The 17159-nt window shown below is 44.5% G+C and overlaps 1 protein-coding gene across 2 annotated transcripts in view; it reads left to right on the forward strand.

Annotated features, from left to right (window-relative positions):
* The window catches only part of frmpd3 (FERM and PDZ domain containing 3), a 485785-nt gene that overhangs the window by 239305 nt on the left and 229321 nt on the right, over window positions 1-17159 (forward strand). The gene's annotated exons all lie outside the window — the stretch shown is intronic.

Raw genomic sequence — 17159 nt, forward strand, 5'->3', positions numbered from 1 at the left:
GTGTTCCCCATTTCTTTCACCAGTGTTCTCCCCTCCTCTCCCGAATGCCCTGGCTCATGTTGGAGTGTGATTACTTGGCCAACAACTGCCCTCGAGTACTTCACTCAAGTGGCTACTATTCATGAGTGAACCAAATGAGTGTTAGCATGATATTTAACCGTGGGGAGCACCACGCCCAAGCCCCAACCTGCCCTTCCCATTGTCAAGTGTGGAAACCTTTTTTTTTCATCCTCTCCCTAACATTCCCATTGATGGGTTCAAGTTAATAAGGTTTGAGATACTTTGCAGGGTATAATAGAACTTTATCAAGTTACGACAGTAAGCTCTATTTGTGGGACAACTGTTGTATTCCACCTGGGCTTTAAAAATCACACCATGGTGAAAGATGGCTCATATGTGAAATTAAATAATGGCTGCACAAAAGCGGAGTCATAGAGTTATACAGCACGGATAGAGGCCCTTCGGCCCATCGTGTCCGCGCCGGCCATCAAGCCCTGTCTGATCTAATCCCATATTCCAGCATTTGGTCCGTAGCCTTGTATGCTATGGCATTTCAAGTGCTCATCCAAATGCTTCTTAAATGTTGTGAGGGTTCCTGCCTCCACAACCCTTTCAGGCAGTGAGTTCCAGACTCCAACCACCCTCTGGGTGAAAAAGTTCTTCCTCAAATCCCCTCTAAACCTCCCGCCCTTTACCTTGAATCTATGCCCCCTGGTTATTGACCCCGCTACTAAGGGAAAAAGCTCCTCAGCATCCATCCTATCTATGCCCCTCATAATTTTGTACACCTCAATCATGTCCCCCCTCAGCCTCCTCTGCTCCAAGGAAAACAAACCCAATCTGCCCAGTCTCTCTTCATAGCTGAAGCGCTCCAGCCTCGGTAACATCCTGGTGAACCTCCTCTGCACCCTCTCCAACGCGATCACATCCTTCCTGTAGTGTGGCGACCAGAACTGCACACAGTATTCCAGCTGTGGCCTAACCAGTGTTTTATACAGTTCCATCATAACCTCCTTGCTCTTATATTCAATGCCTCGGCTAATGAAGGCAAGTATCCCATATGCCTTTTTTACCACCTTATCCACCTGTTCCGCCGCCTTCAGGGATCTGTGTACTTGCACATCCAGATCCCTCTGACCCTCCGTCTTGCCTAGGGTCTTACCATTCATTGTGTATTCCCTTGCCTTGTTAGTCCCCCCAATGTGCATCACCTCGCACTTTTCCAGGTTAAATTCCATTTGCCACTGTTCCGCCCATCTGACCAACCCATCTATATCGTCCTGCAGACTGAGGCTACCCTCCTCGCTATTTACCACCCTACCAATTTTTGTATCATCCGCGAACTTACTGATCATACCTTTTACATTCATATCCAAGTCATTAATGTAGACCACGAACAGCAAGGGACCCAGCACCGATCCCTGTGGTACCCCACTGGCCACAGGCTTCCAGTCACAAAAACAACCTTCGACCATCACCCTCTGCCTTCTGTCACTAAGCCAGTTTTGTATCCAATGTGCCAAGGCACCCTGGATTCCATGGGCTCTTACCTTCTTGACCAGTCTCCTGTGCGGGACTTTATCGAAGGCCTTACTGAAATCCATATATACCACATCCACTGCGTTACCCTCATCCACACACCTAGTCACCCCCTCAAAAAATTCAATCAAATTAGTCAGACATGATCTTCCCTTGACAAAGCCATGTTGACTATCCCTGATTAATCCTTGCCTCTCCAAGTGGAGACAAATTTTGTCCCTCAGAATTTTTTCCAATAATTTTCCTACCACTGATGTTAGGCTCACTGGCCTGTAGTTCCCCGGTTTTTCCCTACTTCCCTTCTTGAATAATGGTACTACATTAGCTGTTCTCCAGTCCTCTGGCACATCCCCTGTGGCCAGAGAGGTCCTGAATATATGTGTTAGAGCCCCCGCAATCTCTTCCTTTGCCTCACACAGCAGCCTGGGATACATTTCATCCGGGCCTGGGGATTTATCCATTTTTAGGCCAGCTAAAACCGCCAATACCTCCTCCCTCTCGATGTGAATATGTTCGAGCATATCACAGTCCCCCCGCCCTATTTCTATGTCTACATCGTCCTTCTCCATAGTGAAAACAGATGCAAAAAATTCATTTAGAACCCCTCCTACATCTTCCGGCTCCACACACAGATTGCCACTTTTGTCCCTAATGGGCCCTATTTTTTCCCTAGTTATCCTCTTACCCTTAATATACTTATAAAACATCTTAGGATTTTCCTTTATTTTGCTCGCCAGTGTTATTTCATGGCCCCTCCTTGATCTCCTAATTTCTTTTTTAAGTATCCCCCTGCACTTTTCGTACTCCTCTTGGGCTTCCTCCGTCTTTAGCCTTTTGTATCTGCCAAAAGCCCTCCTTTTTTTCCTAATCCATTCTCGTATATCCCCTGACATCCAAGGTTCCCTGTGGTTTTTGGAACCACCCTTGACCTTTACGGGAACATGTTGCCATTGTATGATCCCAATCTCCCTTCTGAAAGCCTCCCATTGCTCTGATGCGGATTTTCCTACAAGTAGCTGATCCCAGTCCATTTTGGCCAGATCCTGCCTTATCCTATTAAAATCGACTTTCCCCAATTTAGAACCTTTATTTCCGGCCCATCCCTGTCCTTTTCCATGACCACCTTAAATCTTACTATATTATGGTCACTGTCACCAAAGTGCTCACCTACTAGCACTTTTTCCACTTGGCCGGCCACATTCCCTAGAATTAGGTCCAGTACCGCCCCCTCTCTTGTAGGACTTTCTACATGCTGGCTCAAAAAGCTCTCCTGGATGCACTTTAAGAATTCTACCCCCTCTGAGCCTTTCACACTCTGACTATCCCAGTTAATATTGGGGAAGTTGAAATCCCCCATTATTATTACCCTATTATTTGCACACTCCTCTGAGATTTGCCTACATATCTGTTCCTCTATCTCCCCCTGACTGTTTGGAGGCCTATAGTACACTCCCAGCAAAGTACTTGCCCCCTTTTTGTTTTTAAGCTCCACCCATATGGCCTCATTAGAGGAACCTGCTAATATATCATCCCTCCTTACTGCAGTAATTGACTCCTTAATTAATATTGCGACACCCCCTCCTCTTATACCTCCCCCTCTGTCTTGCCTGAAGATTCTGTACCCCGGAATATTGAGCTGCCAGTCTTGCCCCTCCCTCAACCATGTCTCCGTGATAGCAACAATATCATACTCCCATGTGTTTATCAACACCTTCAGTTCATCCACCTTACTTGCAAGACTCCTTGCATTAAAATAGATGCCATCCAGCCTTGCCCTTATATATTTGCCCTGTCTACCAAGCTGACTTGTTTTTTTCGCTATAATTGGCAACACATCACCCCCTATTTCAGCTCCCCTCTGTATCCCATCCCCCTGCCAAGTTAGTTTAAACCCCCCCCAACAGTGCTAGCAAACCTCCCCGCAAGGATATTTGTCCCGCTCTGGTTCAGGTGCAACCCGTCCGACTTGTACAAGTCCCACCTTTCCCAGAAGCAGGCCCAGTGATCCAGGAAAGTAAAACCCTCCCCCCTACACCAACTCTTTAGCCACGCATTCATCTGCTCTATCCTCCCATTCCTATACTCACTAGCACGTGGCACTGGGAGTAATCCAGAGATTACAACCTTTGAGGTCCTGCTCTTTAATCTGTTACCTAGCTCCCTAAATTCTTGATGCAGGACCTCATCCCCCTTCCTACCTATGTCGTTGGTCCCAATGTGGACCACGACCTCTGCCTGCTCACCCTCCCCCTTAAGAATGCCCTGTAGCCGCTCAGTGACATCCCTGACCCTGGCCCCAGGGAGGCAACAAACCATCCTGGAGTCACGTTTGCGGCCACAGAAACACCTATCTGTTCCCCTTACGATAGAATCCCCTACCACTATTGCTCTCCCACTCTTTTTCCTCCCTTCCTGAGCAGCAGAAGCGTCCCTGGTGCCAGGAAGCTGGCTGCTGCTGCCTTCCCCTGGTGTCTTTGTTATATTTGAACAGCCATGTTCTTTTTTTCAGAAGCTTCCTCCATCAATTTTTGTCCATCCCTGCTGGCCTGAGGCATTGACTCCTTGCTGGAGTACAGTCGCATAGGTGCCTTACTCCAGTAACAAGGTGTAACTATTAATGTGTGAGCCTTGATGGTGAACGTTGCCAGGCCATTTTATCACAAGGGCCATCACAGTCTCATCCAACCCTAACTGCACATGACCTCCATATGCGTGCAATTACAACAGTCACTAAATAGGAATCAGGAGCAGGAATCCTGATCAATTTACTCCTTTCTAATCCAGGGACTCTTAGGCCAATTATAGGACCTTTATTGCTGCCAAGGCTGAAATAAACTAACTCAAGCCTGATTGAGCCTGAGATCATCATGGCTCAATTAAACACTGGATAAACATGCTGAGCATAGTGGGAAAGCCCTGGGTGGTCGTGTTCAAGCAGCTTTGGAAAAATAGAACACTAAGTGCAGATTAAAAATTGGCTATGCTTTCTTTAAAAGTCATCAATGTGCTTCCTTAATGACTTCATTACTAATTACACTACCTAATGTGGAATTGAGCCAAATAGGCAAGGACAGACCCAAGGTTTGATTTCCAGTCTGTGCTGAGATGACTGATCTCAGCCAAAGAAACAGTTAGCCCATATAATTGACCACAGTGCCCTTGAGCTAGTAGGGGGCAGAATCAGCCAATGTTCCCTCTCCTATTTCTGCTGGAAAATCTGTGTGCTTAAAAGCAGGGTCTGGCTCAGCTGTGATGATCCCCATGGTAAATTAACCTGATGACAGTCCCTGTGAATGAAGAATGGTGACTTGGAAGCGATACTTGATAACTGTCGGAGCCTGTGGCCCCATAGCCCAGCATAAGTCAGGACCTTGAGACAAGGAGGGGAGAATATTGGAGGGAAAACACTAGTGTGGTTGACTGTCATGCAGGTTTATATAATTTTTTAATTAATTTTGTTTGAAACACTTTGCTGCAGTTATATTTGTAATGTTCCTAGGCCTGAACTGGCATTTTGACTGGTTGCATGCAGGGAACACAATGGATCCTGGTACAAATAGAGCCAACATGTTCCTCTTGTAGCTAGCCCTGCTTCTCTGGAGCCACCAGCTCCCTAGTGTTGCCATTAATAATAAGTGAAAGTATTGCCTCCCCCAATGCCAGACCTACAAATCCAATAGCTCCACTCATCAAACCTCTCTAATATAACAAAATGTCATTAGTTCTAGAAATAGAGAGTTACCATTTCATTTTCCACATGAATTACAATTTTATTTATGTTTTAAGTTGTATTAACTGTATATAGACTCCATAGGACGATTTTATGAAATTGTACTCCCAACGTAAAGTCTCATCTGCCAAGAGCACAAATCAAGAATTCAGGCACTTAATAGACGGTAAGTTGTGGGAAGGACGTAGCTAAATTTATAATATACACTACCAGTGGGCAAGACTCACTATAGCTCAAACTATTTACAGGTAGAAGTTATGACATTTAAACATTTAAAGATAGAATGACAAAATTGCAAAAATTGTTTATACCAATCTGGCATAAAAGGAAATCTAAAAAGGTGACTCAACCGTGGATAACAGGGGAAATTAGAGACAGCATAAAATCCAAAGATAGGGCGTATAAAATAGCCAAAAAAAGCGCCAGAGCGGAAGATTGGGAACAGTTTAAGATAGAGCAAAGGAGGGCAAAGGGCATAATCAAGAGGGGCAAAATAGCTTACGAAAACAAGCTGGCGGAAAATATAAAAACTAACTCCAAAAGCTTTTATAAGTATATCAAAAGGAAAAGACTGGTGAAAACCAAAGTTGGTCCATTGCAGTCAGATACGGGGGAATATATAATGGGAAATAAGGAAATGGCAGATCAACTAAATGCATACTTTGGGTCAGTCTTTACGAAGGAAGACACAAAAAACCTCCCTGGGATATCGGGAAAAATAGGGACATTGGCAAAGGAGGAACTGACGCAAATCAATATCTCTAAGGATATGGTGTTAAGGAAGCTAAAGGGATTGAAGGTGGACAAATCCCCAGGGCCTGATAACATGCATCCTAGGGTACTGAAGGAGGTGGCCCTAGAGATAGCGGATGCACTAAGGATGATTTTTCAGAATTCATTAGACTCGGGAACAGTGCCGATGGATTGGAGGGTAGCTAACGTTACCCCACTATTCAAAAAGGGGGGTAGGGAAAAAGCAGGTAATTACAGACCTGTAAGCCTTACATCAGTTGTGGGCAAAATGCTGGAGTCCATCATTAAGGATGAAATAGCGGAGCACTTAGCAAATGGGGACAGGATAGGACAGAGTCAACATGGATTTACAAAGGGTAAATCGTGCTTGACTAATCTATTGGAATTTTTTGAGGGAGTAACTGGTAGAATAGATGGGGGAGAGCCAGTAGATGTGGTGTACCTGGACTTCCAAAAGGCCTTCGATAAGGTCCCACATAAAAGATTAGCATGGAAAATTGAGGCTCATGGGATAAAGGGGAAAGTATTGGCGTGGATAGGGAACTGGCTGTCAGATAGAAAACAGAGAGTTGGAATAAACGGCTCATTTTCTGAATGGCAGGCAGTAACAAGTGGGGTACCACAGGGATCTGTCCTGGGCCCCCAGCTGTTCACAATTTACATTAATGACCTGGATCAGGGAGTCGGATGCAGCATTTCCAAATTTGCAGACGACACTAAACTAGGAGGGGGGGTGGGCTCAGAGGAAGAGACCAGGAAGCTCCAGAGCGATTTGGACAGACTGGGCGATTGGGCGGATAAATGGCAGATGCACTATAATGTGGACAAGTGCGAAGTTATCCACCTTGGGTGCAGGAACGGGAGGGCAAATTATTATTTAAATGGCAATAGATTGGGAGAGGGGGAAGTACAGAGAGACCTGGGTGTTCTTGTACACCAGTCACTGAAGGCGAGCATGCAGGTGCAACAGGCGGTCAAGAAGGCAAACGGTATGCTGGCCTTCATAGCAAAAGGGTTAGAATACAGGAACAGGGATACCTTGCTGCAGCTGTACAGGGCACTGGTGAGACCACACCTCGAGTACTGTGTACAGTTTTGGTCGCCTCATCTGAGGAAGGATGTTCTTGCCATGGAGGGGGTGCAGCGGCGATTCACCAGGCTGATACCAGGAATGGCGGGAATGACCTATGAGGAGAGACTATGTAGTTTAGGGATGTACACACTGGAGTTTAGAAGATTGAGAGGGGACCTCATAGAAGTGTATAAAATTCTGACAGGTCTAGACAGACTGGATGCAGAAGGAATGTTTCCCTTGGCGGGTGAGAACAGAACTAGAGGACATAATTTAAGGATAAGGGCTAAACCATTTAGGACAGAGATGAGGGGGAATTTCTTCACTCAGAGAGTGGTGAACCTGTGGAACTCATTGCCACAGAGGGCAGTGTACGCCAGCTCATTAAATATATTTAAGAGGGAATTAGATATATTTCTACGGGCAAAAGGGGTTAAGGGTTACGGAGAGAAGGCGGGGACGGGATACTGAATTAAAGGATCAGCCATGATCTCATTGAATGGCGGAGCAGGCACGAAGGGCCGAATGGCCTACTCCTGCTCCTATCTTCTATGTATCTATGTATCTATGAGAGGCCTCGCAGAGATCAGACCTAGATCTCCGCAGGTGAAGAGCAATACCAATATATTAATCAGTGGCAGGCGTTAACTTGCAACACATCCTTTACATTATACCCTCTCTTCCCTGCCCCACTGCTGTTAACTTTAACAATAGCTTTGGTTGAGCTACCTTTGTTTATACTTGGTGCATTTTTTTGGTTTCAATCATATCCAATAAAATGGCACACATCTTCAACAAGAGTGGCAGTGGTCAGCTGCACTACTACCCATCACTGCCATTAAAGTCCAGTCAGAGCTGAATGAAATCCCTTCATGAATTTTAAATAGTACATATTGTGGAACATTGCCAACGCCATGGATTATTGTAAGGCTGTAATCTGATCTTGAGGTTCAGATGACAGTTGGTCTTGTGATTTATGATGTTACTTCTCAATTAATTTCCTTCCTTGGAATCACTCCTGAATGTCGTCTATTCCTGATGTAATGTAAAATAGGATCACAATTAACAAATGAAAGAATCGGTTTAACTCTCTGGTAAATCCCTGATTATAAAATCCTGTTGTTGCAACAAGCTTCATATTACATTTTTCAAAGCAACGGAAGGAAAATATTTTCAACAAAAAATGAAAGATACAAATTTTACTCTTTTAATAGCTCTGTTGGTAAGTGAGGTGGTAATGAATTATTCAGACCTAAAAGGTTAGTTTCAATCCCCTCTCTATGGTGTGTTCGCTGATCTCAGCTGGCGCAGCAGTTGAGTTGCTATAATTGACTTCCGTACCCCTGTGTTAGGAAGGGGAAAGCTTAGGCAGAGTTCGCACTCTTGATAGTTGTCTAGTGATTTCTGCTGGAAATTGCATGTGTACAGCTGTTGGGTAAAGACAGGAACAGGCACAGATGCAATGCCTCCTGCAGTCAAATAGTCTGACTGTCTAGATCCTTATGGAGAATGGCCACTTTATCAAGTTTTCAGAGGCTGACTAGAACTGTACCTCAACAGGAATCAGCACCTTTGGGAGAGGACAGGAGAGGGAGAATTGGAGAGGGGAAAAAGGTTTGAACTTCAACAAGAGAGCTGGTAAATTGGAAAACTGCAGATTATAATCAAATCAAAATAGTTGTCAAAGCATTAGAAGGCTGATAGTGTATTAGAATTCTGTTGATGCACTGCAGGTAGGCAGCATATTACAGGCTTTTAATGCATTATAGGTAAGTAGTGTATTACAGGCAGACAGTGTATTATAGGTCTGTAACATAATCTGACAGTTTGGACAACACTACGAAACCTCTTGGACAGTCCTGCACTCACAGCCACCATTTATTCTCTGAAACAAGCTGCAGCATATTTCCTTAATACAATTTTGAACGATATAAGAAAAAGTTTAATATATCATTCTGGTGCAAAAATGCTATGCCATTTGTCAAAGGATTAAAGTCACTTGGGTAGATTGTCAACTTGTGTAATACTAACTTTGTAGATCAGCACCCGTGATAGAAACCACACGTTTCTTATTTCCAGTTGGAAATATATATTGGAAGTCTTTCCATTGGAAATAATAATTGTGTCGTTTCTATAACTGGTGCTGACTTGCAAAGCTAGTTTTACACTCCGGCAGTGAGTTGAAAATCTACCCCGTGTTTCTTAGCAAAAGCGAATTGTTAGACTTGCAGGGGTCGGCAATTATTTGGGCTGAAGGGCCACTTAACAAGTTTTGGTGAACCGTTGAGGGCTGCACACATAAAATGAATTGTGTTAACAACAGCTACCATTAAAATTTGTTATAGCATTTATTGTATAAAGAACTCTTCATGTCGCTTCCACACTTAATAAACATAACAACACTTATTAACATGCTAACAAAGATGATACAGGTTTACGAGTCACATTGAAAAGTGCACGGTCTGTTTACTCCAAATGATCTAAATTCATTCTTATAGTGGAAAATGAGAGAGTGATCCTGCTTCCACTGGCAAATATAAACAAGGTATAAGGCACAATCAAGGATAAAATCATTTATACAACCTTTAAAAATTGCTGCTTTGACACCTTTGAAACCTCGCTAAGAAATAATTAGGTGACTCGGAAAATGATTTATACTGCAAATTGTGCCCCAGATCAGCCATCAAATTGGGCTTGTTCATTGTCAAAGTACTATCACTCCTGAAAAAAGCCAAGGCGCCTATAGAGTTTGTGGACTTTCACTTGAGAATGGGCACAAGTAATGCACCATTATAATATACATTTCTTCCCCGAGTGCTATTTATTACTGGGACTGGCCAATGACATAAATTTCTACAACCCTCTTCCAAGCCTGACAATAAACTTAAATTGTTCATGGTATGGTGAAAAAGGACCTAAATTAAAAACAGTGAATGCAATGTCCAATATACCCGGGTCCATTTAGTTATGCCTCCACTATGCTAATTAAGTGGGATAATATTAAAATGAGTGAATAATCGTGCAATAATTAATAACCCCACTAACAGTCATTGGTGAGAGCGAAAGACTGCTCCTCCTGCAACTGTGCAGGGGCAGACTTGGCCATTGGGACCCGAGGCAGCATGTGGGGCTTTGACTGAGGGGGAGACAATGGGGGAGAAGTGGGAGTGCTTTCAGCAGAGCCCCCACTTCCCTTTGCCCTCTCACCATCATCCCTCTCATGGGACACCCACACTTCCCTGCTAGCAAGGAGCTGGGGAGCACTTTGCTGCCACCTCCAGTTCTTTGTCTCACTCTCTTGTTCTGCGTTCTCTTCTCCTGCAAGGAGGAAAAGAAGAGAACTTTGAGTGAGAGTGATGGAATGAATGTAAGGGATGGATGGGCTACATTTGTCGAAGATGACTATGAGGGAGTGGCATGACATTGCCAAATGGCCTCCTTCTGTGGCATTACTTTCTAGGCTTGCATTAGGCTGAGGGTGAGTGTCAGTGGTGGTTAGTCAGATGGGGATGTGAGTAGGTGCATAGACAGTAAGGGATGGGTGGACTTGCAAGGTAGGTTGGTGTGAGGAGTGACATGCAGGAGTAGGCTCGGGAAGGCAGAGTGATAGGGTTGGGGTGACGCGCACATCAGAATGTAGTTGAATGTGGCATTGTACTCACCTTTCCTGACCTCATGAGATTATTAAATCTCTTCCGACACTGTATCCAGGAGCGGCTCACTACACCCCTGCTGCTGAATTCTTGGGCGATCTAAGGCTGAACCACACTGTTCACAACTTTGGTGTCATATTTGACCCTGAAATGAGCTTCCGACCACATCTGCAGCATAACTAAGACCGCCTATTTCCACCTCCGTAACATCGCCCGTCTCAGCCCTTGCCTCAGCTCATCCGCTGCTGAAACCCTCATCCATGCCTTTGCTACCTCTAGACTTGACTATTCCAACATACTCATGGCTGGCCTCTCACATTCTATCCTACGTAAACTTGAAGTCATCCAAAACTCGGCTGCCCGTGTCCTAACTCGCCCCAAGTCACGTTCACCCATTGCCCCTGTGCTCGCTAACCTATATTGGCTCCCGGTTAAGCAACGCCTCGATTTCAAAATTCTCATCCTTGTTTTCAAATCCTTCCATGGCCTCGCCCCTTCCTATCTCTATAACCTCCTACAAGCCCCCAAGATATCTGCGCTCCTCTAATTCTGCCCTCTTGAGCACCCTGATTGTAATCGCTCAACAATTGGTGGCCGTGGCCGTGCCTTCTGTTGCCTCGGCCCTAAGCTCTGGAATTCCCTGCCTAAACCTGTCTGCCTCACTATCTCTCTTTCCTCCATTAATACGCTCCTTAAAACCTACCTCTTTGAACAAGCTTTTGGTCACCTGTCCTAATTACTCCTGTGAAGCGCCTTGGGACATTTTACTACATTAAAGGCGCTATATAAATACAAGTTGTTGTTGATCTCAAGCCATGCCCTCTTGGTATCACTGGCTGGTCTCTTCCTACCATTACCAAGGAATAGGACCTCCCTCAGTGCTCTGACTCCCTGGAGCAGGACGTCCAGGGAGGAATCTAAACACCTGAGCGCAGCCTTCTGGCGCTGAGACTGCATCCTTCCCTGCACCCTCACAGTCAGAGTCTTGGATGGATAAAGGAGGGAGAGAGAAAACGGGGAACTACAGACCAGTTAGCCTGACATCAGTAGTAGGGAAAATGCTAGGATCTATTATTAAGGACGTGGTAACAGGGCACTTAGAAAATAATAATAGGATTGGGCAGAGTCAACACGGATTTATGAAAGGGAAATCGTGTTTGACTAATCTGTTAGAGTTTTTTGAGGTTGTAACTAGCAGAATAGATAAGGGGGAACCAGTGGATGTGGTGTATTTGGATTTTCAGAAGGCTTTCGATAAGGTGCCACACAAGAGGTTATTAAACAAAATTAGGGCTCATGGGATTGGGGGTAATATACTAACATGGATTGAGGATTTGTTAATGGACAGAAAACAGAGTAGGAATAAAGGGGTCATTTTCGGGTTGGCAAGCTGTAACTAGTGGGGTACCGCAAGGATCTGTGCTGGGCCTCAGCTATTCACAATCTACATCAATGATTTGGATGAGGGGAACAAATGTAATATACCCAAGTTTGCTGATGATACAAAGCTGGGTGGGAATGTAAGTTGTGAGGAGGATGCAAGGAGGATTCAAGGAGATATAGACAGGCTAAGTGAGTGGGCAAGAACATGGCAAATGGAATATAATGTGGAAAAATGTGAAGTTATCCGCTTTGGTAGGAAAAATAGAAAAGCAGAGTATTTTTTAAGTGGTGAGAGATTGGAAAATGTTGGTGTTCAGAGGGACCTGGGTGTCCTTGTACACGAATCACTGAAAGTTAACTTGCAGGTACAGCAAGCAATTAGGAAAGCAAATGGTATGTTGGTCTTTATTACAAGAGGATTTGAGTATATAAGAGTAAAGATGTCTTACTGCAATTATATAGGGCCCAGGTGAGACCACACCTGGAATATTGTGTACAGTTTTGGTCTCCTAACCTAAGGAAGGGTATACTTGCCATTGAGGGAGTGCAGTGAAGGTTCACCAGACTGGTTCGTGGGTTAATCTTTTATTTAAATCTGGTAGTACTTGTTACAACTCATCAATTACATGATAAATCCATTACATTCATTAACCACAATAAGGCTAAGCCTTAGAAAAAAAACAGCTTTAGGATTAACAGTACAAAAATCCTTTCGCCCAACGTGGGGCTCGAACCAACAAACCTGAAATTAAGAGTCTCACACTCTGCCCTGGTTCGTGGGATGGGGGGATTGTCTTATGAGGACAGATTGAGTAGACTAGGCCTATATTTTCTAGAGTTTAGAAGAATGAGAGGTGATCTCATTGAAACATACAAAATTCTTACAGGGCTTGACATGGTAGATGCAGGGAGAATGTTTCCTCTGGCTGGGGAGTCTAGAACATAAGAATATAAGAAGTAGGAGCAGGATTAGGCCATACGGCCCCTCGGGCCTGCTCCGCCATTCAATAGGATCATGGCTGATCCGAACCTAGACACACATCCACTTCCCTGCCCACCAGGGGTCACAGTCTCAGAATAAGGGGTCGGCCATTTATGTCTGAGATGAGGTGAAATTTCTTCACTCAGGGTGGTGAATCTTTGGAATTCACTACCCCAGAGGGCTGTGGAGATTCAGTTGTTGAGTATATTCAAGACAGAGATCGATAGATCTTTGAATATTAAGGGAATCAAGGTATATGGGGATAGGTCAGGAAAGTGGAGATGAGGTAGAAGATCAGCCATGATCTTATTGAATGGCGGTGTAGGCTCGAAGGGCCAAATGGTCTACTCCAGCTCCTATTTCTTATGTTCTTATAAGCATAGGCACCTCTGCCAACCACCTCTGAGTCTCCTACAACAACCTTCAACTATGATGTGTACAAGGCTCCTTTTAAATATCTGAGCTGACGGCACGTCATCGGTGACATCATCAGACCCGCTCTGGTTAATTGGCTGGGAAACCCGCATGACTCATTCAATTGATCTAATTCAGTTAAACGCACAATGGAGACCACGTTGATGAAAGGTTCGTGATGGTGACCCACCAGGCGGCCCCCTCCCACACCCTATAAAAATCCTGGCCATTGTCTTTTGAAAGAGACATTAAGCCAAGGCACAATCTGCCCTCTCAGATGGATACACAAGATCTCATGGCACTATTCGAAGAAGAGCTGCAGAGTTCTCCAGGTGTCCTGTCCAATATGTACCCCTCAACCAACATTACTAAAACTGATTATCTGGTCATTATCTCATTGCTGTTTGTGGGAGCTTGCTGTGCACAGACAGGCTGCCACATTTCACTTTGATTGTACGTCAAAAACAAGTCCTACGATTGTGAAAGGTGCTATATAAATGCAAGTTCTTTCTTTACTTTATCCTTGACATTTAGTAATGCCCTTTGTACAAGGGCATCATTTTCTAAAATCCTAATCATTCCAGAATTCAAATGTACAAAATCACTTTCTGCTAACTGCCATTATCCACACTTCCTGATCAAGCAAATCACATCCCAAACACAAGGATAAAGATTCCTCCTTTATAAGAATTCATGTATGTGTTGTCGCCTCCCAAATCCATGCTCATCTTTCCTGCAACTCTATATGTGAATCTCTCCATTTAGGTTTCCACCCCTGCCACAGCACCAAAACAGCCCTAATTAAAGTCAAAATTGGCATCCTCTGTGACCATGGTGCACTATCCCTCCTCGACCCTCTACAGCCTTTAACACAGTCAACCACACCATTCCCTGTCTAAACCCCTCCATCTCTCCACCTCCCTTTCCCCCTTAAACTCACCTCCTAATATCTCCTTCTTTCGCTCTGTGACCATTTATTTCTGATTACACCTCTGTGAAGCGCCTTGGGCTATTTTTCTATGTTAAAGGTGCTATATAAATACAAGTTGCAGTTGTTGTTCATGTTTGAATGCACATTCTACTGACTGATGTGAGTCGAGTACATACACAATCAAGTTTAATGCTTAAGGGTATATTTCATAGATACATAGAAGATAGGAGCAGGAGTAGGCCATTCGGCCCTTCGTGCCTGCTCCGCCATTTAATGAGATCATGGCTGATCCTTTAATTCAGTATCCCGTCCCCGCCTTCTCTCCGTAACCCTTAACCCCTTTTGCCCGTAGAAATATATCTAATTCCCTCTTAAATATATTTAATGAGCTGGCATACACTGCCCTCTGTGGCAATGAGTTCCACAGGTTCACCACTCTCTGAGTGAAGAAATTCCCCCTCATCTCTGTCCTAAATGGTTTAGCCCTTATCCTTAAATTATGTCCTCTAGTTCTGTTCTCACCCGCCAAGGGAAACATTCCTTCTGCATCCAGTCTGTCTAGACCTGTCAGAATTTTATACACTTCTATGAGGTCCCCTCTCAATCTTCTAAACTCCAGTGTGTACATTCCTAAACTACATAGTCTCTCCTCATAGGTCATTCCCGCCATTCCTGGTATCAGCCTGGTGAATCGCCGCTGCACCCCCTCCATGGCAAGAACATCCTTCCTCAGATGAGGCGACCAAAACTGTACACAGTACTCGAGGTGTGGTCTCACCAGTGCCCTGTACAGCTGCAGCAAGGTATCCCTGTTCCTGTATTCTAACCCTTTTGCTATGAAGGCCAGCATACCGTTTGCCTTCTTGACCGCCTGTTGCACCTGCATGCTCGCCTTCAGTGACTGGTGTACAAGAACACCCAGGTCTCTCTGTACTTCCCCCTCTCCCAATCTATTGCCATTTAAATAATAATTTGCCCTCCCGTTCCTGCACCCAAGGTGGATAACTTCGCACTTGTCCACATTATAGTGCATCTGCCATTTATCCGCCCAATCGCCCAGTCTGTCCAAATCGCTCTGGAGCTTCCTGGTCTCTTCCTCTGAGCCCACCCCCCCTCCTAGTTTAGTGTCGTCTGCAAATTTGGAAATGCTGCATCCGACTCCCTGATCCAGGTCATTAATGTAAATTGTGAACAGCTGGGGGCCCAGGACAGATCCCTGTGGTACCCCACTTGTTACTGCCTGCCATTCAGAAAATGAGCCGTTTATTCCAACTCTCTGTTTTCTATCTGACAGCCAGTTCCCTATCCACGCCAAAACTTTCCCCTTTATCCCATGAGCCTCAATTTTCCATGCTAATCTTTTATGTGGGACCTTATCGAAGGCCTTTTGGAAGTCCAGGTACACCACATCTACTGGCTCTCCCCCATCTATTCTACCAGTTACTCCCTCAAAAAATTCCAATAGATTAGTCAAGCACGATTTACCCTTTGTAAATCCATGTTGACTCTGTCCTATCCTGTCCCCATTTGCTAAGTGCTCCGCTATTTCATCCTTAATGATGGACTCCAGCATTTTGCCCACAACTGATGTAAGGCTTACAGGTCTGTAATTACCTGCTTTTTCCCTACCCCCCTTTTTGAATAGTGGGGTAACGTTAGCTACCCTCCAATCCATCGGCACTGTTCCCGAGTCTAATGAATTCTGAAAAATCATCCTTAGTGCATCCGCTATCTCTAGGGCCACCTCCTTCAGTACCCTAGGATGCATGTTATCAGGCCCTGGGGATTTGTCCACCTTCAATCCCTTTAGCTTCCTTAACACCATATCCTTAGAGATATTGATTTGCGTCAGTTCCTCCTTTGCCAATGTCCCTATTTTTCCCGATATCCCAGGGAGGTTTTTTGTGTCTTCCTTCGTAAAGACTGACCCAAAGTATGCATTTAGTTGATCTGCCATTTCCTTATTTCCCATTATATTCATTAATGAGAGTAAAAAGGTTGACAAAAATATAAAGAAAGTTTCCTTGTTTTACGCTCATGGTAAATTTTTTTGTTAATGTTAGTGAAGAAAGAAAATAAATCCCTAGTGATTAAACATCTGACTTTATTAGATCACAACGTCTATCTATTTATATAAAAATCCAGGCAGCTAAAGTTTTAGGAGCATCCACCACACTTCAGACATAGCATTACATAGATACATAGGAGATAGGAGCAGGAGTAGGCCATTCGGCCCTTCGAGCCTGCTCCGCCATTCAATGAGATCATGGCTGATCATCCAAATTCAGTACCCGGTCCCTGCCTTCTCCCCATATCCCTTGATCCCTTTAGCCTTAAGAAATATATCCAACTCTTTCTTGAATATACTTAATGAACTGGCCTCCACCGCCCTCTGTGGCAGAGAATTCCACAGGTTCACCACTCTCTGGGTGAAGAAATTCCTCCTCATTTCAGTCCTAAATGGCTTACCCCTTATCCTTAGACTATGACCCCTGGTTCTGGACTCCCCAGCCATCAGAAACATCCTTCCTGCATCTAGTCTGTCCAGGCCTGACAGAATTTTATAGGTTTCGATGAGATCCCCTCTCAATCTTCTAAACTCCAGTGAGTATAAGCCCAATCGACACAATCTCTCCTCATACGTCATTCCTGCCATCCCAGGTATCAGCCTGGTGAATCTTCGCTGCACTCCTTCCATGGCA

Source organism: Somniosus microcephalus, chromosome 1 (assembly GCF_052327205.1).
Source record: "Somniosus microcephalus isolate GS21.2 chromosome 1, FLI_Smic_1.0, whole genome shotgun sequence".
NCBI classification, from domain to species: Eukaryota; Metazoa; Chordata; class Chondrichthyes; order Squaliformes; family Somniosidae; genus Somniosus; species Somniosus microcephalus.